This window comes from Capsicum annuum, chromosome 3, assembly GCF_002878395.1.
Source record: "Capsicum annuum cultivar UCD-10X-F1 chromosome 3, UCD10Xv1.1, whole genome shotgun sequence".
Lineage (NCBI taxonomy): Eukaryota > Viridiplantae > Streptophyta > Magnoliopsida > Solanales > Solanaceae > Capsicum > Capsicum annuum.
This window is the reverse complement of record NC_061113.1, coordinates 100,987,491-100,999,266: the sequence shown is the minus strand read 5'-3', so window position 1 is coordinate 100,999,266 and position 11,776 is coordinate 100,987,491.

The window sequence follows — 11,776 nt, the reverse complement described above, 5'->3', positions numbered from 1 at the left end:
TTGCCCTTGATGGCTCATGTAACTAATCTCCAAGAAAGTGATAGACCACCAATCCTTCAGTTACAAGAAAAAGACTTGGACAACATACTGGATTGGGATGACGACTTCCCGGATGGTCAGTTACAAGGATGATGATCAATCACTAAGAGAAATTTTAGACCCCATTTTGGATGCAAGTGATGAATCCCGTGATGGTCAGTCACCAACCTGACAGTCATTCACCCAATTAGTCAAGTTGAAAAATTTTTTATAAGCTCATTATAGATTCTAAGTTTCTCTTTCTTGATTCTTAATAATATTTTCTTTGATTTTCTACACTAATTAGAAACTAATAATCACTCTACTTAGTTGTGATTAGTTCTTGAGTTCATTTTTTTTCTTGTACTTTTTCTTGTGTGTGCTTTTATCATTTCTTTCTTAGTTAATTTCTAGTTTCAAATCCTTTTTATTTTAATTGAGTCATATGTATTTTCTTCATCCCATTTCTTAAGTGTACTAAGGACCATGGGTAAAGAAATCCTTGATACCATCTTGGAGGCACTCCAAGAGATACGACAAGCTGTGAAGCAATTGACTTGAAGATTATCTCACATGAATGTGAAGTTGTCAAACATGGATGGTATAATGGCAAGTATGGATGGTAGGATGGAAAATATTGGGGACCATTTAAAAGCCTCTTATTTTACTCCTAGAACCCATGTCTAAACTCCCTCAAACCTACCAAATATGAAATAAGTCCCACAAATTGCTTTTCAACCACTCCAAAATCCAATTTGGCAAAGACACTTCCAACATTAGGCCTTTTTACCCACTAACCACGGTACTAGCATTTTATCTAGTATCACCCCTTCTTTTTTGTAGATTTATGAACAAATACGTCTGAGGGGAATGCAAGGAGAGTGCCTTATGAAAATAAGATTTAAGGCATAATGGAATTCTTATCAAAGGAAACTTGGAAGGTTTGATGACAAGTTGATAAAAGATATGGATTTGAGGTCGAATCCTTTTCAAGAATGGGAGAATGATACAAGTTGAATCAGCTCCAATCTCTTGATATCTATGCTTCATGAATAACATTCGAGGATCCAAGACTTGATCATATTAGGGAAGCAAGTATGTGATGATAGCTTGACGCACAAGAGGAGCTATATCCGATGATACAATCCAAGATCCCAATGAGTGATATTATATATGGGTGATAGCTAGGAGAATAGGAGGTGTATTTATAATAGTGCGTAATGGATTTCTTTGACATATTGGGTCAACTTTGTGGCCATTTTGTAATAAATAGCCCCTGGCTATAAATAACTAAATTTCCTCTTTTCTTAGGCTTAGTTGATGAATGATTATGAGAGATACATTTGTGAGTAGTTTTGAGCTTGTTGTGATCTTTGTTGAGAAACATAGGTTATGAGTGGATTAATTTTACTCATGGTATTCATGAGAGAATTGATGATTTGTAGGTTAATTCAATAGAGGTTTCAGGTTTGAAATACCTTTCGATTTCTTTGATTCACCTATCTTTGTGTCATTCTATTTATCCTTATTTTCTTGTCTTAATCTTAGCTTGTTCTTATGATTTTCGTAGTTTATTTTCTTTTCATATTTTGTCTTGTATCATTTCCTAAGAGGAAAGACTTAGGCTAAGGAATTTCAAACAACAAATTACGTCCCATGGACAAGAGTTGTCACCACCACATTGTGTCTTGATTTATGAGATGTTCTATAACTCTTTCCTTAGAGGTAAGACTTATCCCAAGAACTTTCAAACAGCAAGTCACGCCTCATGGGAAAGAGTTAACATATAACTCATTCCTTAGAGGCAAGACTTAACTCAAAGAATTTTAAACAATCTATTACGCCCTATGGGAAAGAGTTGATTCTACCATATTGTATATTGATTTATGATATGCTCTATTAGTCTTGCCTCTAAAACTAGACGTAGACCAAGAACCTCCCAAAAAAATAAGTTACTCCCCATGGGAAAAAGTTAACACTACTTCATTATGTCTTAGTGCATGAGATACTCTATGAATCTTTTCTTAGAGGCAAAACTTAGCTCAAGAATTTTCAAACAAGAAGTTATGCCCTATGATCAACACTTAACACTGCCACATTATATCTTGATTTACAAGATGTTTTATAACTCTTTCCTTAGAGGTAAGACTTCTCCCAAAGGAGTCAAGCCCTTGAATTTTCTTTGATGTCAAAGAAAGAAGATCCTCTTTGGGGATTATCCAACTTTCTATTTATTAGCAAAATATAATAGAAGTTGAGGAAAAACTAAAAGAGACTAAAAAAGGAGAAAAGAAAAAAATAATGATTGATAAAAAAAGAAGAAAAAAGGAAAAATAAAAAATAAAAAGAGAAGAATAGAAAACCAAAAAAACAAAGAATGAGAAAAACTAAAATGAAAAGAAAAAAATAAAAATAAAGTTTGATAAAAATGGAAAAAAAAGAAAAATGAGAAAAGATAAAACATAAAGAAAAGAAAAAAAAATTGTTGACACACCATGCACTCAGAAACAAAATTGTCTACATCCATCTTCATTTTATTTCACCAATAGATTACTTTCAAGTGTTGGTATATCTTCATCTCACCAGTCCATCCACATCAGGAACACATAATCTACCTTGGTACCTCAAGATACCATCACCACCGATTTCAAGAGCCATCACCTTTTGGTGACCCACATCTTCCTTGATCCGCATCAAGATAAGATCGAAAACCTGTTTCTCTTTTACCTCGGCATAAAGAGATAACTTCACCACCTTTTGCACCACCATACCACCATCCTTAGATTCTAAGAAATGAACTCCAAGATTATCCAACCGGTGAATATCCTTCACCAACTCTCGCTTTTCATCCTCTACAAGAGATAAGATTCTCATAGATAACCTACTAAGAGCATCAGCAACCATATTAACTTTATCTAGATGATAATAATGACTCATATAGTAGTGCTTGAGCAACTCAAGCCATCTCCTCTACCTGAGATTTAGCTCCTTCTGGGTAAACACATACTGTAAACTCTTATGGTCTAAGACGATATCAATATGAACCCCATACAAAGAGTGACGCCAAATCTTCAAAGCAAATACCATAGCTAACAGTTCCAAATCATGCATTGGATAATTCTTCTCATGCACATTCAACTTCTTAGAAGCATATGCAACTACCTTGCCATGCTGCATCAACACACAATCCAGTCCCACACGAGATGTATCATAATAAACAACAAAGCCATCGGTACCTTTGGTTAGAGTCAAAACTGAAGCCAAAGTCAACTTATCCTTCAACTTCTCAAAACTATTCTCACAAGCATTAGACCATATGAACTTTACCTTTTTCTAAGTCAACTTAGTCAATGAGGCTGCGATGGAAGAGAAACTCTCCATAAACCTTTTATAATATCTGGCTAAACCCAAGAAGCTTCGAGTATTGATTGGAATCATAGGTCTTGGCCACTTCTTTACCACCACAAATTTCAGTGGATCCACTATGATCCCTTCACCAGAAATAATATGACCTATATAGGTCACAACATTCAACTAGAACTCACACTTTGAGAACTTTGCATACAATTGCTGATATTTTAAGGTTTCCAACACAAGGCGGCAGTGATCGGCATGATCTACCTCACTCTTAGAGTATACTAAAATGTCATTAATAAATACAATGACGAACAAATCCAAGAACTGACAGAATAACTGTTTCATAAGATCCATGAATGAATAGCACTGGGGCATTAGTCAAATCAAAAGATATCACCAAAAACTCAAAATGACCATACTGGGTTTGAAAAGTAGTATTAGGGATATCTATCTCCCTAATCTTCAACTGATGATAGCTCAATCAAAGATCGATCTGAGAAAAGTACTTAGCTCCCTGAAGCTAAACAAATAAGTCATCAATACTAGGAAGAGGATACTTATTCTTCATAGTCACCTTATTCAACTAGAGGTAATCTATACACGTCCTAAAGACCCATCATTCTTATGCATAAAGAGAACCAGAGTACCCCATAGAGAAACACTAGAGCAGACAAAACCCTTATCTAGAATATCTTTCAACTTCTCCTTAAGTTCCTTCAACTTAGCCAGAGCCATTCTGTAAGGAGGGGTGAAGATAGGACAAGTATTCGAAAGAAGATCAATCCCAAAATCAATTTCTCTATCAAGAGGAAATAAAAAAGATCATCAGGAAACACCTCAGGAAACTCACAGACCATAGGGACTGATTGCAAAGAAGGACCTTTGGATCTAGAATCCTTAACATGCACTAAATGGTAGAGACACCCCTTGGAAACCAATTTTTGGGCTCTAAGATAAGAAATTAAATCCCTTGGGCACTAGGGAACTACCTTCCCACTCAACTTATTCTGGAATCAAAAACTAAGCCTTCAGGTTTGACAATCAAGAGATGCATAGCACGAGTACAACCAATCCATCCCAAAAAATCATATTAAAGTCTAACATGTCTAATTTAATTAGGTCCAGTAATATCTCCCTACCACAAATAGATACCACACAACCCCTATAGACTCTTATAGCCACAATAGAGTCACCTACCGCAGCAGACACAGAAAAGGGATCATGAATACACTCAGGATCAAACCCAAAATGAATTGCCATATAAGAAAGTGTAGATGCAGGATTAAGTAGAAAATAGACATCATGAGAGAAGAATTTAAGCATACCAGTAACAATATTAGTAGATACCTCAGAATCCCAATGAGTGGCAAGAGTATACAGATGATTCGACTAGTGTCGAAGTCAGAAGTAGCACCCTTGGTATGGAAGCAGAAGAAGAAATAATCAAGACCTTCTTAGCCCCCGTAGCAACATCGCCTAAAGGATAGTTTCTCTGAATGTGGCCAGGCTGACCATATTTAAAACACTTATTCCTCCCCTCATCACAAAATCCATGATGCACCTGACCACTAAAATGACAAGAGGGATAAAATAAAGCTAATTGAGCCCTACTGACCTAAGATTGGGCACCATATGACTTAAATCCACTATTTCTTTAAAAACGATGATCACTAGACAACTTGGGATATGGAGCACTAGTCATAGAATATGAACTATAAGTCCCCGAATATTGTCCTTGCCACTATTCTGTTGGCCACCACCCTACTCAGAAAATTAGGATCCCTTACTTTGTGTCTACCCTATTTCAACTTATTTTTTCTTTTCATCTTCCACCTATTGCATATACACCAAAAACCTATAGATATCCATATCACTATTTAATAAGGTAGCCTTACACTCCAATACTTAGTCTCAAGACAAACCCAAAGAAAACTTTCTCACCTTAGTCCTCATACTAGATACTAGATTAGGAGCATAATGGGACAACTGGTGAAACCTCAAGGCGTAATCCTTCACATTAATCTTGCCTTGCTTCAAATTCACAAACTCCTAAGCCTTCGCCTCCCTCAGCTATTAAGAAAATAAGAGGTCAAAAAATGCACTCAAGAAATCCACCCATAATACCAACTCTACATCATCTCCCTTAGACTGATCCCACTCCTCATACCACTGGTATGTCACATCCTTCAGCTGGTATCCAATAAATTCCACACCCTTAGAGTCAGAAGCATGCATCACATGGAGAATCTTCTTTATCTCATCTATGAACCCTTAAGAATCATCTTCAACCTTAGAACCAATAAAGGCGAGAAGATTTATCCTCATAAATTGGCCAACCTGGTGGCCTCAAAAGAACTCACAGCAACACCAACACAACCCGACTGAGATGGCACCAACTAGGTCAATAGATGAATGGAATGATGAAACTCAGCATTGGTAATATCTCCTGGAGGTAACCAAGTAGGAGTGTTACCAAGGGGAGAAGAATAAGTAGGGACTGGTGGAACTTCACTAGGAAAATCAGATACAGTGACCTAAGATCGGGTCTGAACTCCTTGAGTAAAAAAAGACCCATCCATATTATCATCAAGCGGTACAGAAGAGTTTCTACAAATATCAGATCTTTTGGGAGGCATATCTAAAAAGCAAACAAACAGAAATTAGAGGAGATTTTAAGACCTTAGACTCTACAGCCCGATAGTAGATCACAAGAAAGAAAATCATTCCTAAATGCCCCATAGCCTCTCTCTTATAAGTTTGGCGCACTACACACCCATAAAAGAGACTTTACTTGACATGACTTTTTGGACACCTAATGACACCAAACCTAGGATTTGATACCAACTTTGTAATGAATCAAACTAGGGCCTGGCCGTGATAAGTATCTCAAGTCCACCAAGGATTGAAGACCACACCTGTACTTAGTCAAACTACACACAATGACCTACAAAGGCTGAATTCTGAACATATAACAAAATAAGATATAAAAGCTCAAAGAAATCCAAGATGATTAAATATCTAACAACTAATAACCAAAACCACCCAAGTCCACCGTAATATCCATAAATCCTCTAAATAATATCAGAAGTTAATCTAAGTTGGGATATGTCCCTGATGCTGAAAATGACAATAATAATGTTAATATGAACTTTTCAATTTTAGTCTAAGAAAGGAAACTGATGAAATAATCAAGTCTTATGAAGAATAAAATCTTACCACTTCACCACCAATGACCAATGAACTGAGCTGATCTACCTAACACTGCATAGGAAACGTAGAAATATCTTTGGTGCCTTCATCGTATGGGGATACAAAATATGAAGATGGTTAGTGGGCTGAGAACTAGCATGTAATTCAGGGATAGGGGATAAAATAATTCCATGATCCACATTTCAATTCATTCAAAACCAATGCACACAATCATATATATATATATATATATATAATCATATCATGTTAGGACAGGGAATAAGGATTAGCATAAAGTAAACTTTATCCTAGACTATGTAGCTCAACTATCATAAATAGGCACCCAAGGTCTATATGGGTTCATCTTCCCCTATTGAAAACTCCTAGTGGATGTTAACCACACGAATCAGAGATATCAAAGAAGGCTAGGGAATGCCCCGACCCCACATCAATCAAAGATACAATATATCAATAGTGTGAAATAGTCACATAGGTTATCATAACCAAACCTCATGTCAGCAAACATGAGTTTCCAGTATAATTCATCCAAGACCTACACCTTCACAGCTTATCTATATAACCCCCATTAAGCCTAATTTAAAGCAAGTTTCACCTAATCCATTTATAAACCAATGAACCAACTATTAAGTCACACCATGGGCATCATCATGCCCTTGCACTTTTATACTTATCTCCATATGATAACAATCATATTAACTATGGAGAATGCCTCGACCCTCTTTGTTTGTTAAATCAAATCATAGCTAACATAAATTTCAAAATCCATGTTCATTGTTTAATTATTTATGAAATATAATAACATAGGTGGGTAAGTCAAACTAAGTGATAATTTCATAATTCAAAGCCAGTTCCACAAGTTGGTTAAGGGAACAGAATTATTTAAAACCAATTCTAATCTCAAAACATCAGTTTGGGGAAAATCATAGCCCTTTAGTTTATTCACCTTTCCCATACACCCCATAAGTTCAAACCCATTATTAAAGTATAAACAATGTATAATAAATCATGGGAAAACAATTTAAGAATCAACCATGTCAAACTCTCAACCACATCAAAACCTACATTTAAATCCATGCAATTTAAACCATGTAAAACACATGTTTTTTTATAAATTGAGATTTGGGAAAGAGTAACATGCCTGAAATACCAAAATTTATGGAGACCCTTTATCCCTTAGATGACAAACCTTTTGGAAACCTTAAGAATCTTGAACTTGGAGAGTTTTGAGAGAAGAGAGTGTGTTTTGATTATGTTAAGAATAAGAAATAACCCTCTTGAGTGCTTTATGGATGAGGGGTCTGAGTAAGGGAAAAGAGGAATTGACCAAAATACCCTTAATAAAAAGATTAAAAATTGACTGCCCAGTCGCTATGAGTTATCTTGCGACTCGTAAGGTCACCTTATGACTTGTAAGGTCCCACTCGTAGTTTGGATAGTTTCCACAATCACTAACACTGACTTAGCTATGATTCGTACCATACAACTCTATTAGGCCTCGAGTTTTTTAATCCTAAAAAATTTGCCAAGTTTTGAGCTTTCTTCCTTACAATGACTCACATGATGAGTTGTATTATATTTTGATAGGTCAGGTGACCCTAATTATAATATGTCTAATGAATGGTGCTTGAGTTGTTGTCTTGGGTACGACTTGGGGACATGAGTCGTAAAGACTCATAATGAGTCATTGGGATAGATTTGTAATCAAATCAAAAATTAAGTGGTTAAGTTTTGCTCTGAGTATGAGTGTCTCGCTATGAGCTATAAAGACTTGTTATGAGTCATTGGGTGCAAATCATAGAATGTCTAGTGTTTACCCAATTGGGTTCTGTGTTGACTATGACTGGACCCTATGAGTTGTAGGGTCTTATTACGAATGGTATTGGTTAAGTCGTAGGGTCAACAATGGGTAATACTCCTAGAGACTATCTTGGTTACAACTCATTATGATGATTCATAAAGAGTGGCTAAAAGTCATTGGTTGACCCATAGTCAATGACGGTACTTTTTCAGCTTTTATGTTAAGGGCATTCTGGACATTTCTCCTTTTACCCAAATTAAAACCCACATCTTATAACCGTTTTAGGGTTTTATTAGAACTCAGAAATAAATCTAAGTAACTTGTCAAACACTCCAAAAGGCTCTTTGAATTCCCTTAAGCAAGTCAAGTGAGGGTTTTATTAAGTTGGTTATCTAGGGGCTCAAGGGTCGATTTCTCTCCAAATTTCTTGGTGATTAAGGCATGTTACTCTTCCCTTATTGTTAATTTGTTAAAAGCACATATTTTAAAGTATCGTTCATAAGATATTCATTTTGATTTTATAGCAATGGTTGAGAGTTTTGAATGTTGGTCATTGAATAATATTTTCTCATGGTTTATATGTGATTAATCATGCTTTAATTATGGATTTGAACTTTTGGGTGCATGGGTATGGTGAATGAATTATGGAATTGTGATTTTCCCAAACTTATGACATTTTAAATGGTTATGACCCTAACCTTACATTGTGAAATTGGTTTTTAATTATGAGAAATGTGGAAATTTTTAAAATTGAATCAAGGGGGTTATGAATTCCCCCAAGTGATGTAATTGTTTTGGCATGTTGTTGTTACCTTGCAAATGTAGTTAGTATGACAATGCCAATAATGTATGCCTAAGTGTGTATTTTGGTTCAATGAATAAAATTATGTGATAAATATTTTAATTGGTCTTTAATGGGGGTGTGCAGCTGAATCGTGAAAGTGGAGGTCCGAGTGATCGATAATGGAAATCGCATTTGCCGATGCGGGAGTCGAAGTAACCCGAGAGGTTCGAGTACTGCTCATTATAATTACATAATTCAGGAGGTTTGAATTCCCTGCACATCATTACATTACCGGGTTCTTAAGTCACCTTAGTATATTATTGGGAGGTTCAAGTCCCTCGTGCATATATATGAGATTATTCTTTAATTCGTGTGGCTAGACACACTGGGAGCCCAACCAGGGGGTGAGAGTTGGGGCCCATATAGCCCGTGTGTCATGACCCAAACCAAGGCCTTGTTGTAGTGGGAATCTCAAGTCCAATAAGGACCAAAGACCACCCCCGATGCCCAATCCATCCAACCAACATGTATCCTGAGTTAGAAGAATTTCGAGCATATAACAAGATAGAGATCATTTAAAAATGTAATAACTTTGGGATAGGTCTATAGCCTAGACCAACCAAACCAAGTCCACCATCCAAAACAAACCAATAACTACAGAACAATAACCAAATTCATATTCATTCTATAACATTCCCAAGTCCACAGTTTGTCCATACAAAGCCTCTAAAATAATCCAAGAATATCTTATCGGGACATGCTCCTGAGCATAGACAAAACAAACATCCAATTATAAACCAATAAATACATAAGAAAACTCAAAGCAAAAAATGGAGCCTTCGAAAAATGGAAGTTCACCATTTTAAGTCAACTCAAATTGTCCCCGAATCTAAGTCACTGAGCAAGAGGTGTTATAGTATGACCAGTCCCTACATTGCATGGGCATACAGAATTCAAAGATGGTTAGCAGTTGGAGAACTAGCATGTAACTCAAGAATAAGGATAATATAATACTAATAGTTCAAAACAAATCAACCAATGCATATAACTAATACAATATATATATATATATATACATATCATGCCGGGATATGAAACAATATTACCATGAACTTTGAAAACATTAACCTGGGTTGTGTATCATAACCGTCATATATCAAGGCACCCATAGGCTATATGGTCATAGATCTCCCCTATCTAGAAGTGCCCCAGTGCATGTAGACATACGAACCAGAGAATATCCATAATTGTATATGCCTATATAAGGGACTCGAACCTCTTGGGATAATAAAGGTAAATTATGCATTAATGTATATAATATGAGGGGCTAGAACCTCCCATTCATATATTTATTTGGTGGACTCAAACCTCCCATTCATATAGACACTCGCACTGGCTAGTGTGGTTTCCAGTGTTAGTCCCTCGGACTCCACTTTCACAACCCGTCTATATATCCCTCTTTAAAACCCAATTTAAAACATCATTTACACATACCCACACCTATTATTCTATTTTCTTACCAAAGGAATCCCGTTGATATCGTCATACCAACACCACTTGCAAGCTTACCACATGTCATTACTATTATTAATCAATTATTCATTTGGGACTCAAACCCATTGTCAAATAAGGCATTAATTCAATTTAATATTTTGGGACTCAAACCCATTTAGTCAATAAAACCACCAAGGTTATAATTCAAATCAATGTATGGCCAACAAGTCCTTCACAAAACCAATTATTAATGATTCACAATCTTTAGGCTAATGCCTTAGTTCAAAACACAATTCAACATATGGCTAGCTCGTTCTCTTAGATATTTTTACAAATACACTGAGGGCATACCTTTTCTGAAACCAAAACCAAAGTAAAAGCATTCAATATTAGTTAATCCACAATTACTAAGCACCCACATATGCAAAACCATCATTAAAACATGTGTATTCACAATTTAAACCACGAGTAAACCATACTTAATAATATGCAATAAAACCCTCAATATTGGTTTTCAAAACCACCTTTAATGATTCATAAACAAATATTTATAAACATATTTTTTTGAACTAACAATGAGGGAAGAGTCGCATGCCTTATTCACGAAGATTCACAAAAAGAACTTGACTCTTGAGCCTCTAGTTGAACACCTTGTAGAAACCCTATCCGCAATCTTTAAGAGAGAGTTTACAGAGGATTTTGATAGTGTTTGTATCTTTCTAAGTATTTTATAAGAGACTAATTAGTGTTATAGGACATGGGGTCTTAAGGGTTTAGGGTGGGAAATGTTTAAAATACCCTCACCTTAAAAGCTGTAAAAGACTCGCAAGAGGGTATGGTGCCTCTTCCACTCGTACCCATATCATATGAGTAGCAACTTCCACTCATATATTGATCAAAATATTGGACACCATAATCTGTCTAACATACAACTCCTAAGCATGAATTATACTCTACCATACAACTAGTACCAACTCAAATAATACCCTAGGTAGTATGTCAAGGCTAGATACTGAAAAATATACGGTTTGGAAGTTACTACTTGTATCATGATCATACAACCCTTATGATGTCCACTCGTACCTTTGCCAGAAATAATCAAAACCAAACTAAGG